Source organism: Rissa tridactyla, chromosome 9 (genome assembly GCF_028500815.1).
Source record: "Rissa tridactyla isolate bRisTri1 chromosome 9, bRisTri1.patW.cur.20221130, whole genome shotgun sequence".
NCBI classification, from domain to species: Eukaryota; Metazoa; Chordata; class Aves; order Charadriiformes; family Laridae; genus Rissa; species Rissa tridactyla.
The window spans coordinates 49,123,603-49,142,359 of NC_071474.1; the positions used below are offsets into that span (position 1 = coordinate 49,123,603).

The following is an 18,757-nucleotide window of genomic DNA, read 5'->3' on the forward strand; positions in this document are numbered from 1 at the left end:
GCAACCTTGATAAGCTGGTGCGCGTGGAGCTGCTGCGCATATTTAACGCCAAGCGTTAGGCTTCAAGCCCCGGCCGGAGCAGAGCATCCTTCGGCCAGGCCGTCGCTCGCGCCTCGCCGCCTGCCCCGTCCTCCCAGGACATCTGCAAACACCAAACAGAACCCGGCCTTTCCTCCCACGGCTCCTGCCTCAACAGTTTCCTTAATAACTTAGCGAATTTGTCCAAGGCTTTCTGAAAATCCAGACAATTCATCTCCCAACCGCTCTCCCCAATCACCTTATTGCAATACTGAAAAAAAGAAGAAAAAAAACCCCACCCTGGATTAAACTGGATTTCCTATATAAAACCCATGCGTTGTTGTCCTTAATCTATCACACTGAATCTCAGGCATTGCCACATGAGCTTTAATTATTTTCTCAGCCAATTTGCTCGGTGCTAAAATAAAGCTGGCTGCTCTGTAATTCCCACAGTTCTTCTCGTACCTCTTTAAATTAAGGACAGAGCAGAAGAGGCTGCGCTCCCATCCAGCAGTTGCTGTTAATGAGAGATTACTTTCTGCTGCCAGTTCAGCCGCTTCATCGTTAAATCCCTTCACAAGAGCTGGCTGGAGCCCATCAGGCGCTGCTGATTTGTTGCTCTTTAATGTCTCCGTTTGCACAGTACCTTATTCCCCTGGGAATTTCGTGTTCACCACTGCTGACGTTGTCTTGACTGACGGCATGAAACCATTTCGTTTCATCACAGCATCCTCCTTCTCCTGAAGCTCTCCCGTTGGGCTCCCCGCGCTCCCCCAACTTCTGGTTGGGTTCTGCCCCCCCCCATCCTAAAAAGGGGATCGTTCCCTTTGTGTAACCTCTGCTGGAGCCCCAGCCGGGGAGAGGCAGGCACTGCCCCACGCCAGCCTCCCAGCAGCATCCCGGGTCCAGCACATCCCCCTGGCCACCGCTCCCGGCCCCTGAGATGCTCCGCTTTGGGGCGCTGCGTTTTCCACCCCCCTTTTCTCTCTTGTCTTCCCGACAACATCTCCCTGTTCATCAAGCAGCTCCAGGAGCCTCCGCTCTCTTTCGCCCCCCGGATTTCCGTAGTTTCCCATGCACAGCACCCTGGCCCTGGCAGCGCTCCCCCAAACACGCTGCCCCAGCACGCCCCGCCGTCCTTCCCCCCCTGCCAGCGCCGGGCTGAACACTTCCCATTGTTTAAACAGCTAATAATACCTTTACAGCTGTGCAGAAATCAATTGATTACGCCATTTGTTCTGGCAATGCCATGAAACCTTCCCATCTGCAGCTGCCTCCGATCCGCCTGGTGTGAAACGCAGAGCCCCGCTCCTGCGGGCTGGAAGTGTGATGTGGGGAGGGGTTTTTTGGCCAAGAGTTAAACCATCAGCTGCTAATGTCCTATTTGTCTGGGCTGATAGGGTTGCAGCGCAGGACGAAGCACAAAGGTTGTGGTGGTGTTTTAAGTCGGCCTTGACTGCAGGAGAACACAAGCCGTCACCAAGCTGTGCTCCTCATCCACCGCTGCTGGGTGCCAGCCTCGCAGCACATCGTTTGGATTTTGTGGAGATCCTGAAAGCACCTCAGACCCACCAGTATCCACAGCAGCCCTCTGTGGATGGAGACAAACGCTTCACCCACAGACCCTTTGGCGGGAGCCCAGCACGGCTGCCATGGCGGGGAGCTGGCGGGGAGCAGGGGCAGCTCCCAGGGGCTCGTCTCAGGGTACCCGCACGGGGCAGGGATGCTCCGGCCAAAGCCCAGGAGGTGTCCACCGGGGGAGACCTCATTCACCTCCGAAGCGTCAGAGAGGCAAGCAGCAAACACAGCACGTCTGTTTTTCCTCCGGTTACATTCTGGCCAAAGGGAAGACTACCTCTTCCCAACAAAGGGTGCCCGGCTCAGCATCGCGCAGGAGGCACCTGCTCGGCGAGGTGGCAGCTCCCCGGGACCCCAGCACAGCACGTGCCCGCCGAAGGCTGCCGGGGATCCAGCACTCAGAGTTAGCGACGTGCGAGGCAGATCAGGGAGAGATGGAAGAAGCAACTCCCCCAGCGGCTCCCGCAGCCCCGCACGCCAGAATCATGCCGTGTGTGTTCCTCAGCAGCCGGCACGGCTCAAGGAAACCCCACGCAGCAATGGTGCGCATCGCCCTCCGGGAGCCGTAGGGGGCAATTCCCACAGACACGGCGTGGAGACCTTCCCCTGCCACCCCCTTCGGTGGCCTGGGGCCTGACAGGGCACGAAAAGGTACAGGGCGTCTCTCTGGTCCCCCCGATTCGGCAGCTCCCCGGAGCTCTGCGCAGTTGCTTTTGATCCCCAGGGAACGCCGCGGCTCCCAGGGCCCTCTGTGCCCCCGCAGTGAGTAAAAGCGGGGGCTGCGGCAGCCAGGCGCACCATCCCGCAGGCAGCAGCCCAGCCCAGACCTCCTCTCCCCGCACTGTGCCGCGTCCATCATCTGTCCGTCCATCCGTCCCACCTCCCCAGCCGGGCGGTTCTGCCTGCCGCTGCCCAAACCCTGCAGCCCCTGCCCCTCTGCCACCACAGCCTGGGGGACAAAGCCGGGCACCCCCAGCCCACCATGCCGGAGCCAGGGACATCTGCAGACACCCAGCTCCGAGGGCTGCAGCGGGAGCAGCCCCACCTTCCCAAGATTCCCAAGACCGGCACAGATGGGAGCGAGCCACTTCCAGCCCGGCCATTGAGAAAAAGCAGCTGGGGACTTGGCACGTCACCAAACTGGCACATCCGGCACTTCCGTGGCCCTGGCAGCCCTGCCACCCCCCGCCAACCCTCCCTCCCCTGCCCTCCAAACCCCCCTCGGCCCCGGGTCCCGCCACCTCCCTCCCTCTGTCACCTCTCCTGCAGTCGTTCGCTCTCCTGCCACCCTGGTCTCTGCTGCCCAGCGCGGCCAGCCGCCGCCGGAAGGCAGGCGAGTGAGACACGGCACTCGTGTCAGCACCGGCAGCTCCCAAAAAAAAGACCTACGCCCAGCCGGCTCCTGCCAGACCACACATGGCAGCGGCTTTTTGATCCAAGCCTTCCTCCAGGCGCAGCCCGCAGCTCTGCCTCTTCCCCTCTTCCTCGGCCACCGCCTGCAATGCAGCTCAGCCCCGCAGAGTCCTGCCAGCAGCCGGAGCCCCCGGCCCCGCAAGGACACGGGGAGGGCAGAGCTGCCAACGCAGCGCAGCAGCAGCTGGTGCTTCACAACAGCCTTTTGGGCTGGAGAGCAAGCCACGGCTGTTATCCCCCAGACGGATGCTGCACGGGGGGGGCAGCCAGCCCCGCCGAGAGCTGCTGCAGGCAAAGACCCAGCGACACAGCACCACGTCAGGCACCGCACGGCCCCCAGCCATCAGCTGCAGGGCGAGCAGAGCCCCCCCCACCACCACCTTCTACCTGCACTGACCGCTGCAGCTCAGCTCCATCACTCAGCCACAAGCGAGGCAGCGCAGGCGGTGGCATGTAAATCCCCCGCTGGCCTTGGAGCGTCAGGGTGGCTGAGGAGAAGCGTATGTACTGGGGTATCCGTACGTCAGCACCATACTGGGAGCTGAGCATCCTTCAGGGACTGCATCCCAGGTACCACACCAGGGTTATCCCCACTCTGGTGTTTCCAACTGGGCCGCCAAGTCTCAACGCCTGACACCGGCACTGCTCACCCACGGGAGAGAGAGATGCTGGAAACAAAGCGAGGCAGCAAAGGTGAGGTTGGGCTCACGGCAACGTCCACTGCGGGACAGAGCCAGGAGAGACAGACCCAAACTGGGGAGGTACCGGTGCTGCTGCACAAGCACGACGTGGCACGGCACGGCGAGGGGCCAGCCCGTCACCGGTGCTCTCCAGGGACCCTCGAGCTGTGCAAACGTCAAGGCTGCTCCCGAAGGGGCATTTACTGGGGGACAGAATGAAGACAGATCTTCAACCAAGGAAGGGGTTCCTCCTGCACAGTAGGGCCCCATCCCAGCGAAGGCGCAGAGCCCGAGCGTGCCCGCACTGGGCAGCCCCGCAGGGACGGGAGGAAAGGAGCGGGACCACACAAGCCAGGCACGGCTCCAAAGGGCCAGGAGATGCCGCCTGGACCAAGGCTCCCACCAACGTCTCGGCCCGCTGAGGGCTCCGGTGTGTCCCACAGCAGCTCCCACGGGCACGTGTGCCCGGCGCTGCGCCAGCCCCGCGAGCCCACGGAAAGCGAGCTGCAGCCCACGTCACTGCTGAGCGGTGCCAGCAGGAAAAAGGCTCTTCCACCCTCCCCGCAGAGGGCCGGCCCCGCGGGAGGCCGTGCAAGGCAGCCCACGGCCACCGAGCCCCCCCAGGCTGCCCCGGCCTCCAAACCCCAAAACCACCCAGCGCCCCAACCGCGCTCCCGACGGATGCCACGCAGTCGGGGAATTCAAAGGCCATTGTGCTGCTTTGTGCAAGTTTAAATATATCTGCACAGGCTCCTTGGGGTTGCATTCCTGGTGAGGCGGGTAAGATAAACAAGGCTTCCTGCAGGAACTGAAGACAATGGGGGAATAATTAGCGTTAATCCCCAATGCAGAAACAATGCAGGTAGCAGATATTTCGGACTTTCACACCCTCCCCCCTGCCACAGCCAGGAAGAGGCGCCCAGACTGGTGTGACCTGGCCCACGGCCTCGGCCAAGGGACACGCACCGTGGAACTGGAGGGAAGAACATGCCTCCGGGGCAGAGGGACCAGGCCGGGGATTCGCCGTTCCGGCCTTCCCCTCCCAAAAGCTGACGGTGTTTCGGAGACGCGTGTTTCCCAGCGTCAGCCGCTCCGGGCACCATCCGGGCTCACGCTGGGGCTGTGGGCACCCACACGCCCAGGGTCCCAGAGCAGAAGGTTTGGGCATGGAGTTTGTGCCCGTGCCCTGCATCGCTTCCAGCGCGGCACAGCCAGCGACCCCAGACCGGAGCAGCTGCCGGCAAAGCCAGGGAAAAGCTGCCCCATCACCGCAGGGCTCCCATGAGGAGGGTGCTCAGACCCCACGCCTCCCTCCGCAGCCCGGCCAGAGGACGTCGGAGATCCGCTGCTCCAACAGTTACCACCTTTTCATTCCAGAGCGCGACACACCGAGGCTTGTTTTCAAATCATGGCACTTTTTTAAACTGTTTTCCTACATGGGCCCCTTGGGAGTGCTCTGAACGTGAGCCAGATTTCCCTGTCCTCCTCCCAGCGATGCAGTGACAGAGGGACCTCAGCGCTCCCTGGACGTTTTGCCAGCGCATTAAACAGGTCATTTGAAGTCTTTCAAGACGAAATGCTCCTGCACTCTGAGGTGACTCACATCCATTAGCATCCCTTTGGAGAGGGCTCTCCAGCCCTCAATCACTTCTGCACATACGCACTTTTACCCTTCATCTCAAAAAAAAAAAAAAAAAAAAGCACCAATTCACCAGGCTCAGCTTTCCCCCAGCTGTATTCCCCCTGGCACCGAGATTATTCTGCAGTTGTGTCTGCACTGCTCCACTGCCACGCTCCGAGCTCACAGCGTGGTATTCAGGGAGCCCACTGGCCACCCCTGCCCAAACCGCGCTGCTACCGGGTCTCCGGCAGCGGGCACGGCACAAACCCCACCGCGGCGCAGGGAGCCATGGGCAGGTTCCCACCTCCTGCATCTCCCAAACCCCTGACCCTCCCGTGGTGGTCCCTCACGCTCTGTGTGGCACATCACAGGATGCTCCGCCAGCAACACATCGCAGCGTCCTCGGGAGCACCCCGGGCTCACTCCTCTGCCACCGAGGAGTCCTCTGACCAACGCCAGCTATCAGCAGGACACCAGTGAGGCCACGCTGCTGCAGGACACCGTCCGCCGCGTCCCACGGCTCGTGCCAGGATGGGGACTAAACACCCAGCGAGCAGAGCAGGTCCTGAGCGCGCACAGCCAGCTCAGAAACAAGCAGGTCACCAAGTCCCCAACAGACCAGATCTCGGTGAAAGACCAGGGCGTAACCCTCGGACCCCCAGCTCCGAATCCCAGCGCAGTCTGCGTCACAGAGCAGACGGAATTATTACACATTCTCACCCTATTTCCCAGAGGATTCTGACCACACTGGTTGCCCCCATTGCCCCCCGTGCCTGGCACAGCAGCCCACGCTCCCCAGCCGGCATGGCACGGCCACGCAGCATCGCCCAGAGCTCCTCCCTGCTCCACGGGGCAACCGGCACCATTTTGGCAGCGTGCAGGGGGCACGGCTCTCCCCGCCATCCCTCCCAGTGCTCCTTCGGTGCAGCTCATGAGACAAAGCGGGTAACTCCAAAGGTAATTTCCTCCTGCCATCCCTGCTCCCTGCCTGCGGGCTGCCGGAGGGAGGCAGGGGATGGCTTTTGGTGACAAGAGGCACAGCACAGACCATACCTGCTACATAACACTGAAGTGTTCTTTTAACGATATGAAAGAAAAAGGAAACCCTCCATATTTTGCATTTGTAATAAATCACAGACCCTGCGAGAGCCTCGCTGGAGATGGGGTTTTACAGGCAGAGGCGCCTTCGCCTCTGAGAGCATCCGACTGCCTCGATTCTCCGCGCGAAGCCCGCTGTGTCTCCGCAGAGGGACGGCAAAGCTCACGGCTGGTGAAGAATAACAAATGCACACAAATTCCAAGGATGCTAAAGGGAGCACGGCACTTTGCAGGTCACATAGGGACCACACTGGTGGCCAGAGGCTTAAGAAAGTATTGGCAGAAGTGAAAGAGTGTTAAAAAAAAAAAATTTAAAAAAAAATATAAATTAATTTGTCCTAGCATGTCCAGACCATGGCCTTTCTCAGCCAAGGGCTGGAGAGTTGAGCAGCTTTCCAGGTGCTGGGGAGGAGCCCAAGGCCCCCTCCCGCCTGCTGTCCCCACACACACAGCGAGGACACCGGGGCCAGGGCGGGAGCTGGATCCTCCTCCCTCACCCGTGGCAGCCCCGGCATGGCAGAGGGCATCACCACCCTCCGCTTCGAGGGACACCAGCCCTGTGGCGAGTGACATAGGTCACCCTGCCACTAACGACCCCCGCACAGCAGCCGAGCCACCTCCCGACAAGCAGGGCCATAGCGATGCTTGATGGATAATCACGAGATGAAGCGCTGCTACAGGACTTCAGGAATCCAATAAAAAGGATGAAAAAAGGGTGAAATATTTCACGCCAGAAAAATACAAACATGCCACACATGGAGACAGGGGGCCAGGACAGCAACAGCAGCCAGCACCCAAAAAAGCACCCTCCGGTGACAACCAGAAGCTGGGCTCCCTCCTTTCAAAGCATAACCAAGGCAAAGACCAGTGCAATATTCACCCCAGAAATTCAGTTTCGTAGCCCAAACACTGAGTCAGGGCAGGTACCTGGGGTACCAAAAGCAGAAGCCACAGCATCCCTGCGCCGCGCTGGGGTGGCAGCAGCGCCAGCAGAAAGCCTGTCCCTGGGAGAGGCCAGCCCTCATCCATGAGGAATCGGAAGATTTTCCAGGAGGAAAACAAGGCTGAGAGGTGCAGCACGGAAAAGCAGGGGCTCAGGAGAACCTCAGGCATGGTCGTGGGGCCAGTGGAGATGCCAGGGGACATCTCCCACCCACCATCCATGGAGGGGAAGGAACGCGCCGAGCACAAAGAGGATTATGGCCAGGATTGCTCGTCATGGAAAAGGCCCCGAGTGGTGCAGCTCGGCACCCACCACCCTGCTGCGGGACAAAGCCCAGCCCGTTCCTCCTTCGTACCAGCACACAAATGCTTCCAGCACCAGCAAGCAAGAGATGGAGCCATCCGCAGCCAGGGAAAAACTCCAAGCAAAAAAAGAGAATAATAAAAATCAGAGCACGTTTCTGGGAGGGAAAAGCGCAAGGCAGGCAGAGGCATCGGCATGGAGAGCCGAGGCCAGGTCCCAGCATGCCACAAATATACCGTGATGCAAAGCGCAAGCCAGAAGAAATCAGGGGGAATTTGCTAAGCAAACGCAATTGAGTTTGGCTCATTCTCCAGCACTCTGCCACAGCTCAGGGTCTTGCACGCGGAGTTTCGGAGCCGGCCGGGATGCTTGCTCTGTGCTCCAAGCCCCGTTCAGCTCTGGGGGAGCCACTTGCAGCGACGAGAAGATGACACACGCGCTGAACCGAAGCCACCATGGGAGAAGCCGTTGGCAGCAGAAGCGCCGCGGGCAGGGCTCAGGGGACAGCCGGCGGGCGGGCAGGGACGCGCGGCATCCAGCAGCTCCTCAGCGCCAGCTTTAGGAACACGTCGGATGCTTTAACATAAACAAAATGCCTTTACATGGCCTGAGCCAATATATTTCTGTAATAACTCAGAATTTCTGGATTTCTTCTGCGCCTGGTGCATCCCACCACCCAACACGGACAAGAGGAACCGGGAAAAGGCAGCCCAGCTCTTCTGCCGGGCTCCGGGCAGAACCCCGGGGTGACCCTGGGCAGGGCGGCCATGCTGGGCTCTGCAGAAGCTGCAGCTCCACGGCTGGGGACAGGGACAGCCCCCAGGAACGTCCCCTGTGCTGGCAGATCCTGTGCCCCAGGGACACCCGGGCACATCGGGGCCGAGCTGGGGCCCTCCTGGGAGCCTGAGGAGGCACCACGTCCTTGCAGCCAGCAGAAGGCTTCTCCCAGGCGGCAGAAACCCTTGGGTGACCTTGAGACCAGCATCTTCAAGGCCAAAAGGCCCGTAGAACGGCCTGATCACACACATAACAGAGGCCTCTGCATTTTGCCCCCAGCTCAGGTTTGCCTTGGCACTTCTCCATTGTCCGGACACCTTTGGATGCTAATGGAGCACAATTCTGGAGCATCACCACCTCTCTTTTTGCAGTAATTCATCACGCACACTATTGAAAATCCATGCCTGGCTTCTCATCTGAATTCCCCAGCTATTCCGGGGGAGCTGAGTAGGCAGCAGAGCCAGACTGACCACGCAGGACAACTCCTCGAGACACCACCACTGCCTTTTAGGCACGCTGGGCTAAAAGATTAAAATAATTCCTAAATGCAGGATGCTTCCCTTGCTCAGCTCATCCATAATTGTCTGAAAGGGTTTTCCTCTCCTCTGGCCCAGGCTGCAAAGCAGGAACCTCTGACATCCACCCAGCACGTCCCCTATAGGGCCACCCACAGCGCTGGGGACCTTCTCTCAGCAACGTCCCAGCCCTGAAGTGGGTCATTATTTCCTTCCACCTCTTCCCTCCTCAGCTATAAAACCGGTACTTTGGATGACCTCTGGACCTGGGGCATCGTCTCACCCCTCTCTCCTCTGTTTTTCAATGATTGCTCTTCCGACACCATCACTGCTGAACAGCCCCACACCGGGCTTGCGGGGGGGCTCCCAGCAAGGCTGACCCTAAAACGGAGGGTAATCGACTGTCCCTCCTTCGCTGGCAGCACACCCACTGGCGCCTCACTCCCCGTTTGATGCCCACCCCTTCAGACAGCGGTCCCCAATATTAAATTCCCTTTGAAGAGCTTGGCAATAGGCCCTTCCCTTCATGCCTGGGCTCCACTTGTCCCCACAAATCACCCCAAGGACAGGCGTCACCTCTGGTAACAGCCACGCAAACAAGCTGCTGTAGGGCGGTCACCACCAAACCCTGCGAGGTGACAGCGTGGGGCCATCGGCTCTCCCAAACTCCTGTGTTGCAAGGCGAGCGCTAGATACCCTGCATCCCTCCTCCCCGGGGACCACTGGGCACCGCGCTCTCCCACCAGGCCCACCGCGCTCCCTGGGGCTTGTGGATGAGACGCCGGGTAGGTCACAGCAACGCTGAGGTCTGCAGGGACCTCCAGGGACGGAGAGGACCTCCCAGGACGGTGGCCCATTGAATACCTCCACGGACAGACGGTCCCCAGCCCCTCTGGGCAGCCTCTGCCAGCATTTGACCAATCTCACAGTACAAAAAAAATAAAAAAATTGTTCTCTTGCATGAGATTTCATCTGAATGCAAGAAGTAGGAGGTGCAGACACGTCACCTGAAGCCACAGCACCAGGGCAGCCACCACCCAGCGGGTACAGGCTCCAGGGCAGCTCCGACCAGGATAAATCCCCTTGCACAGGACTTCTGAAGCCTGGATCCACATCTAATCCCTTGCACGGGCAGCAGGTCCGGCTCTGGGGCTTTGGAGCACTTACGGGAAGGACACGAAGCTCCCGTGCCTGTCCGTCCCCCCTGCACGGGGACTGCAGCCCCCTGCCACCCTCGCTTGCCCCGCTCCCCCTCTCCCAAAGGGGCTGCTGAGCGAGACAGCGGAGAGCAGGTCCCACACCCGCCGGAGCCCCGGACACCCTGGATGGGCCAAGGAAAGCCCCGGAGGGACACACAGCATCTCGGGCAGCACCACCGCAAGCACAGCAGCCACCAGTGCCACCACCACAGCGTCGCGGGGGGGCTCAGCACCAGCACCCAACAGCAGGCGGCACCCGAGCCAGCACCCGGCAAAAAGCCCAGCCTGCTCCTTACAAAGCGTTAAGCCAGGTCACTCTACAGCTCAAATAAACCCCCCAGATTCCTCCCTCCCTCCCTGCGCATCAAACACCAGCGCTGCCACCACAGCCCAGCCCTGCTTCGGGTACTCGAGCATCATCAGATGGCCTTAACCTGCCTAATTTTATTCAGCCCAGTTACACAACCAGATTTAGTGAGGTTCTTCTGGTGACTGCCCATGGAACACATTTAACTCACTCCGCGCCTCTTTGAAAACACAAAAGCTAATTTATTCCACGTCATCTCTGAGTTGCTGCCGAAGGATGCTGCACGGCTGCATTTCGGGGGGGGGTGTATATGCATCTCCTCGTTACTCCCGTACAGATCCTCAGCCAGCTCGCATTCATTACGCTGTGCTTCCGTCCTGCCTCACGAAGGCCTCTGCCTGCTGTCTGAAGTTAATTTTTTCCCCTTCGGTCAACCAACTCAAAATTGGTTTTGCGTATTAAAATGAAATTTAATTTCTAGGCCATTACCCCACTGTGGTCTAGCTCCTGCGTCTGCAAAACGAGGAGTAAACAAACAGACCTAGCAATTCATTTCCCCCTCAGACATGAATTCCAGTTATAAACAACAGGAATGACGTTCTGCGGAGGCACGGAGCCCCTTTCCTTTCGGGATCCCAGGCCACGTCACGGAGTGCCGGCGAAGCCTCGGGACTCCTGAGGAGCCCCAAGTGCGGGGCTGGCACACACAGACCAGCTAAACCTTTCCTTGCACGGCTGCAGAAAGCATCCCTCGGATCTGCCCTCAGCTTCTCACCGACATAGCAGGCTTCCCATTATTTCCATGTTGGCTTTTCACGGCTACTGGGTTTTTCTTTTCCCTTTCACAGGCTACTGGGTTTTCCTTTTCCCTCTCACGTAGAGAGTCCAGATACAGAGATATATAAAATACAGTTTTGAGACTCAAGCGCTTGCAGCATCCCACTCTGCAACAGCTGGGGGAAAAAATAACAACACAAAAAAGCCCAACCAAAAGCCAAGCCCCCAAAATCTCCAAACAACAAAACGCCTTTCTATTTAGTCTCTCTACTCTTAAATTTTGAGAGCAAAAACTCCGGCATCATTTTTAACCCATGCGGGTGAGAGCAAGTGTCCCCGTTGATCCACAGGGCGCTCTGGCCGAAGATCGCGTCTGAACCAGATCCCATCCGCGCCCTCTTCCTTCCGAAGCGCAGAAATCCCGCGGGAAATGCCCAAAAGGAAACAAGCCCAGCTGTCGGGGGGAGCGGGCGGCCGCGCGTCACTGGCTGCCGCAGCAGGCTACGAGCTCGCTGCTCCGCATGGACACAGCCCAGCCAGCACAGCCCGGCACGATAAACACGCTTCTCTTCGGGAAACACCCTCCGGACCCCACAAGCCGTTTCCACTTCCATTTAAGAGACTCCCCCGGGCTCAGCCCAGCCCAGAACGTGCCTGGAGCGGCCGAGGCAGCCCAGGAGCTCACAGGCGATGGGGCCAAGCCACGGCACCTGCGGTGCTGCTGCGTCCCCTCCCTGGTCTTGGGCTCTCACAGCAGCCACTGGTGTGACACAGGGGGACACCGGGACAGCCCACGTCCCGTAGGAACACCCCTGCGCAGAACAAGGGGACATCGCTGGGGGTTGGTTGGGGGCAGGGGGGACACAAGAGGGATGACAGCTTGAGACTGTCAGCAAGGAGGACCCAGAGGGGAGCAGGGGAAGGGGCGGCAGAGGGATGTCCCCTGCCCTTCCTGCGCCTGTGGGCACGTCAGGTTTGTTTGTTCGGGGAGGAAGCTGAGCCCCGGCGGTGACGTGGGGACAAGGGAGCTGCACAGACCGGCAGCACCGTGCTGCGAGAGGGCAGGGAAGGAAGACAGCAAGAGGTCCACACTCACGGGCAGGCACGGCTGACCCCCACCCCAAGACCCTGGGGGGTGGCTGTGACCTGGCACAGAGCCTCAAGCCGAGGGGCAGCTGGGCACTCCGAGCTTTTCGTCACCAAGCCCCGTCCCCACACCGGGGTGGTCCCAAGGGGCAGCACCCCACTCCTCTCCCTGCTGTGCTGGCGGCAGCGCCGGGGGGGCTGCCCGAGTCCAGAGCTGGGAGCCTCAGCTGAGCAGGGGCGAGGACGTCCCCATCCCAGCCACGGCTCCCCGGGCACAGGACCCGCTTGGACCCGGGGCCAGGGGCTGCCCAGGCGCGGGGACAGAGCGGAGGCAGTGATGGAGCCTGGCGCTGCCAGCGAACACAATAAGCGATTTCCTGGGAAAGGCCAGCGTGTCCAGAGGCACAAAAGGAGCTATTCTGCCGCCGGCCCCACTCCCCAGCCTGCTCGGGGCCGGGACAAGGAAGAGGGCGGGAGGGCAGATGCTGAAGCCACCGAGCACTGCACATCTCGCTGACACTGGGAGCCCAGCTCTGCCCCATGTCACCCCCAAGGGTGACACGCCGCGGGCACAGGGCTCAGCACCGTCCCCCTCTCCGCTCCCAGCCGATGAGGGGCCGCTGGCAGTAAGAGCGACGGCGAGGTTTTCCAGCAGCCACGGGTAAGAAAACAGGAAGACGGCACAGGATCGAGGGGCGAGACGCTCCCTCCCCAGCGCCGCCCGGGCTGCCAGAGCCGCCCTCGCACGGCACAAGGCAGCTTTCAGCGGCACACAGACGGGCCTTTCTCCCCCACGGTGACCTCCCTGCCCTGGCATTTTGGGGACCCCGGGCTCCGCACCAGCCAGCCACCGCACTGGGAGAGGCAGCTGAGGGAGCCCAGTCATCACTTCCCCACCGCGTCCTCTCGTTAATCGGGGAGGCTGACGGAGTTGCTCATTTGCAAAAGATGACCGTAAAGCCAGGCACTCATTAAGCTGCAACACGCGCTCATTTTCCAGGGGAAGAACATTAAAAACAAGCCCAGGAAGCAGCACAGGTCCGAGCCCTGGCAATGGGACCAGACCCTCACCCCAAGCCTCCCCGAGGCTGTTTGTCCCCCTCCTGCTCCCCTGGGCACCCTCTGTAGCCGCAAACCCTCCCGAAACACTCTGCCAGCTCGCCCCGAAGAGGGGAGCACCAGCCTAAGCGAGATCTCAGGTGAGCGCGTTGTCAGAAGCAGTAACTCCCTCCAGAGGTACAAAATAATCACGCTGCTCATTAGCTCCATTTAAAGAACCGGCTGTGCAGCCTGCAGAGAAAGCCCTGGTTCCGCCGCCTCCGACGGGACAGCTGAGAGCCACGGTCTCTCCAGCGACCGGCCTCCGAGACGTGGTGACTCCCAGAAGCTGACCTGAGAGATGACAGGCCCAACCCCCTGCACTGCAGAGAGACCAGCGGCACCAACCACAGACCGCAGAGAAACCCCCCCAGAGCCAGAGTCCAGGGGATTCCGGATGGAAACGTGTCTCCCCATCCCCTAGAGGAGATGATCCAGGGACAAGACAATCCTGGTGTTAAGGATAAGTCATTTATCAATCTCACGTGGTCTCAAGGATGATCCCACCCTGCTTACAAACATGTGTGTATATATATGTATGTATATGCAACAAGACACAAATGCTTAGCACATCACCCCCAGCTGTGCCTGTGCCAACGAGGCCACTGGAGCGCAGCCCGCCCGCGAGCGCTCGTCAAGGGAGGGGATTTATCACCCACTGCAGCTTCATTTCTTTTTCTAAAGCAACGTTTACCAAACAGGCCGTGCAGCTCCCGGGACCCTGGCTGTACGCACGCACCACTTTCACCCCACGCCGCAAACGGCTCCGCAGGGCACAGACCTGCCTCTAATCGCTGGCGAGGCAGCCGGCACACCCAGGCTCTGGAGCAATAACACCACCTGCCTGGATCCCTGCGACTGCTCCTCTCCCTGACGTGCGCTCTTCCTCCTCCCATCCCTACCCCACTCGCTGTCTTTTCTCAGTAGCATCCTCAAGGAATACCCCCTCGGGTGCGAGAGCGTTCCAATACCACTGCCCTGGGAGGGGGACTGCCATACCCAGCCTCTCGTTTCCTGGCTCGTTCTATTACTCCCTCGTTAGGGGTTTCGGGTGTGCTCCCAGCAGGGGAATGGCAGCAGCGACAACCCCAGCGCAGAGCCTGTGGCAGCCGCCGAAGCCGGAGAGCTCTGCCTGCAACAGGCAGCTCTGCCACGGCCCTCCCCCGGCACAAACTGCCCTGACGGAGCCGGGGGAGGCAAGGGAGGGCAGGCACCGCTCAGCTTGTTACAGGGGTGAAGGAGCAGCTCAAGCCCCGACGCAACCCCGCGCACGCAGGGCGACAGGTTGGTGACAATTCCCGTCTGTGCCGGACGCTGCCGGGCGGTGACCTGGCGGCTCAGCTGATGCCACCCGGAAGCCAGCAACGTCCCAGTGGTCTGGCTGCCAGCTTCGGTCTGGCTGCAGCAGCTCCTCAAGCAAAGCCGGTCTCCTTGAAGCCGCCTTCCAACAACAAAGGCTCCGTCGCGGTTTCAGGGCTCGCTCGAGAGCGAGGAGGCCTGGGCGAAAGCCAGGCAGGGCAGGCAGAGCCGGAGCCATTAACACCCTGGCGTGTCAAGACTTGAGGAAATTATGGAGCAACAAGAGCCATTTGCCCTCTCCAGAAACTCCACAGCCCGCTCTGCAGAACGGCCCTTTGCCGCCCCAGCTTCGTTACAACCGTCTTTAGCCGTGCACATTAGCGCAATAAAATATGCGGTTGATATGTTTTTGGAGGCAAGACACACAAACAAGGTGTGCGGACGAGGAAATTCAGCTCTCGCGTGTCACTCCAGCGCATTTTCTAACAGCTCGACAGATTCTCAGCACGAGCAAAACATGCTCCGCTTCAAGACCAGCAGTAACATCCCTGAGAACGGGCAACAGCCCGCCGGAGCGATCCCCCCCGAGACGCCGCGGAGGGCTGGGGTGCGCGGGGACCTTCACACGCCCCTTTTCCCCCCCGGGCCCCGCAGGGAGCCCGCGACGCCCGAGGTCGCCCGGCTCGGGAGAACCCGTTACCTTTTAACTCCCATTTAACGAAACTTCACCGGGACCGACGCCGGCCCCGCCGCCGGGACGGGAATCGGGAACAGCCGCAGGCAGCGGCTCCGCGACGGGCTCCTGGCGGCGGCGGAGGCCCGCACCAGAACCGCGGAGATTTACAATAAAAAACCGGGCTCAGCGGCGGAACGGACGCGACCCGCTCGGCCCGGGGGAAGCGGAGCGGTGCCGGGGGGGTGGGGGGGGATGCCGGCGACCGAACCGGCCGGCGGGGAGCGGACATGGCGCGGGAAGGCGACTCCGTCCCCTCTCCGCCGGGCGACAAACCGCGGCTTCCCGGCGGGAGGGGCCCCGGCGAGGAGAACGGGCCGGGAAGGACGCGGGGTGCCCCGCCGACCCCCCCCCCCCCCCCAACCACCGCGGCAGGGGGGGCCGGGGCTGCTCCCCCCCCCGGCTCTCCCCGCCGAGCCGGGGCGGGTTCGCAAACGCACTTCGCAGCCGGGAGACCTGAGCGGGGAGGGGGAGACCGTGGGGAGCCGCGACCGGGCACCGGCACCGGCTCCCGGCAAGGTCCGGCGCCCCCCCGCCGCCCCCCCGCCACTTGCTGCAGCCCCCCGGGAAGGGCCGCGCCGGGGCCCCGCCAGCGGGCTCCGTACCCCCCGCCCCCGCTGCCCGGGCGCCGGCCGGGACCCCCCCCGCCCCCGGGGCCGGTACGTACCAGCGGGCTGCGGCAGCCTCCCCGCCGCTGCCCGGGCATCTTGGAGGCGGCGGCGGCGGCGGCGCGGGGGAGACGGCGGCGGCGGCGGGCGGCGGCGCGCGCGGGGCGGGGGGGGCGGTGCCGCGCTGGGTCCCGCCCCCCCCCGCCGCCATCCCCCTGCAGGTGAGGCCAAGGGGTGACACCCCCCTCCCACCGCGGGGGCCGCGGGCTGTCACCCCCCAAACCAGGGGGGACGCAGGGTGTCACCCCCCCCCTTCCACCGAAGGGCCCGCGGGGTGCCCCCGCCTCCCACTGGGGGGGACCGCGGGGTGTCCCCTCCTCTGCGGGGCGTCACCACCCCCCTCGGGAGGGGCCGCAGGGGGCCACCAGCACGGTGTGTTCTTAGGTGGCGGAGGCCAATGTACAGGTTGTTACGAGGGCGAGATGCACGTTCTCCTGCCTGCGCCGGGGGCCGGCTCCTTGCCCCCACGCCATTCCCCGTGCTGGTTCTGCCGTTGGTGACGGGGCTGAAAAATGGGTTAGATGGGGGGTTTTACCCCTTGGTTCGGCATGGCGGGGGGTGTCCTGGGGTTCTCGCACAGCAGAAAGGCTGCTGGGTGAGGTTACGTTGTTATTATGAAGTGCACATATACATATATATGTATCCACGGCAATAACATCAAAGGGAAGCAAGGGAGGGGGAATCCAGGAGGGTAATTTATTCCTCGGCAACGTGGATACGTGCTGTACAGGTTATTTATATTTGAAGACTGCCCGGAGTGTTAAATGAGCCGTCTCTTTAAAATAAGCATGAGGGAAAATCTACCCAGGCTCCCAGTGCTCCCTCAGGTGCGATGGGAGAGGTTTCTGCCGCGCTGGAGGAGGGTTTCGGTGCGCAGGGACCCGCAGCCCTTTCGTTTTCTGCCCTCAACACGCTGCGATACCGTCGTCGCTGCACGCACGCACACCCACACACACACCCGTGCTGTGCTTTACAGTCAGACACGGAGCACATGGTAGCTGTCACGCTGTGACTTTCCAGCAGAACCAGGCAGCTGGAGGTCAACCCCGTGGCCCCGGCCAGCCTTGTTCTCACCGCGCCAAGGAATTACAAACCCTTTTCCCAAGGAGGACCTGACAGCGGGATAGTTAATATGCGCCACTTATTCTGCGTTAAATCCTATCTCTGCTTTTCTGGCAGCAAAAACGCAGCCTGCGCGGTCGGGGCCAAGTCACATAATCCATGGCTGTCCTGGGACCGGTCCTCACCATTCGCATCTGTGCAGACGGAGCGAGGAGAGAACAAACGGCAGACCAGAGCCTGGCAGGGCCTGATCCTCCTCGGGCAGGACATTACAGCTGCTTCCCCACACTCGGTGCTGCCGGGTCCGGGCTGCTGGGGACAGCCCGCGCCGGTGGCCAGGGTGACGCAGCGAGGGCAGGGCACAGATGTGCTGCCCCTAGACACGGCGCATCAGGCCGCGGGAGAAACCAGGCCACCAATGACAGCAGATGGCTGGAGATCGCAGCAAAGCCCCATCGCCAAGGGCTCGGCGGGTGACGGCCTGGCTGCGCAGGGCTCCGCACAGTGGCGGCAGGAGGGTGGCACCTCGGCTCGCACCCCCATGCAGAGACACGCAGGGTTCCCCCCGCAGCATGTCGGCCAGCAGCAGTAGCCGGCTACCTAACGTGACGATGTCGTGCCAGATCCCAGCTCTGGTGACAGCCTCACTGAGAGGGTCGGGGCACGGGGGGCTGGCGTAGCTGCCGGGGTGACACTGGGGGGCTCAGCCCCAGCCCCTTCCTCTGCCCCCCGGGCACTGGCTGCTGCTGGTGCTCCCGCCCGCCGGCCGGAGCAGCGATGGGCGCACACGGCTGTGGCTCCGGCTGTGGGACAGACCCGATGCTGGCGCCCAAGCGGGCTGGGACCCGCCAGACACCAGCTCAGCGACGGAAGCGTATTTCTTTTAAGTCCCCCAAACAGTTTTCGGGAGAGACCGCCAGCAGACGACAGCCCCGCTCACGGCGTGCTGAGCGCTGAGCTCAGCTGGGCCTCCACAGTAAAGGCGGGAGGTGTCAGAGGTGACCTTGGGCAAATATTTACAACTGCAGTGGCGTTGTGTGTGTGCATGTGTTCAAAACACAGAAGGGATCAGGTTCAAATGGCACTTTAATTGAGCAAGCAGGGCAGCGGGAGGGTAGAGCTCTTTATGCTAATCTGCTAACCACTCCAGATGAGTCACATTCATTAGGGTGGGGAGATCATCTCCCTCTGCCCATGGAGTCGTTTTGGAGTGGCAAGTGCTCCACAGCCCTTCCAGGAGGACCTGTGCATTCGGAATCGGGGCTGTTGGTTTCTGCAGGAGTCCTGCTGCCCCTGCCCAAGGCGGGTGACCGCGTCCGCATCTCACGGGCGGGGAATGGAGACGCTCGGGTTGTACCACGTGCCTGGGATGCCTGTTGAATAAGTAACACACGGTTATAAAGCTGGATTTCTCCTCCACAATTTGTTCTTACAGTGGAAAGCAGGGGAGAAAAAAATCCTTTTCAGTTCTGAATGAATCCCTCTTCCTGCTTCTTCTGAAGGGCAGGCAGGCAGCTGTAGAGAGGAGCAGGGATGGATGAATTCCCCTAGAAGAATCTCTTCTCGTTTTCTTTTTATATTT

General features: G+C 61.2%; 1 protein-coding gene across 2 annotated transcripts in view; it reads right to left on the reverse strand.

Moving 5' to 3' along the window:
- MID2 (midline 2) overlaps positions 1-16,219 on the reverse strand; it is a 103,880-nt gene extending 87,661 nt beyond the window's left edge. Inside the window, exon 1 of one of the 2 annotated variants that reach the window (XM_054213828.1) lies at positions 16,113-16,219. The gene's annotated coding sequence lies outside the window, so the exon portion shown is untranslated. Of the gene's footprint in view, positions 1-1,215; positions 1,235-16,112 lie in introns of those variants that run through there. The other variant, XM_054213829.1, reaches the window with a different exon arrangement.
- Positions 16,220-18,757: the final 2,538 nt, after the last annotated feature.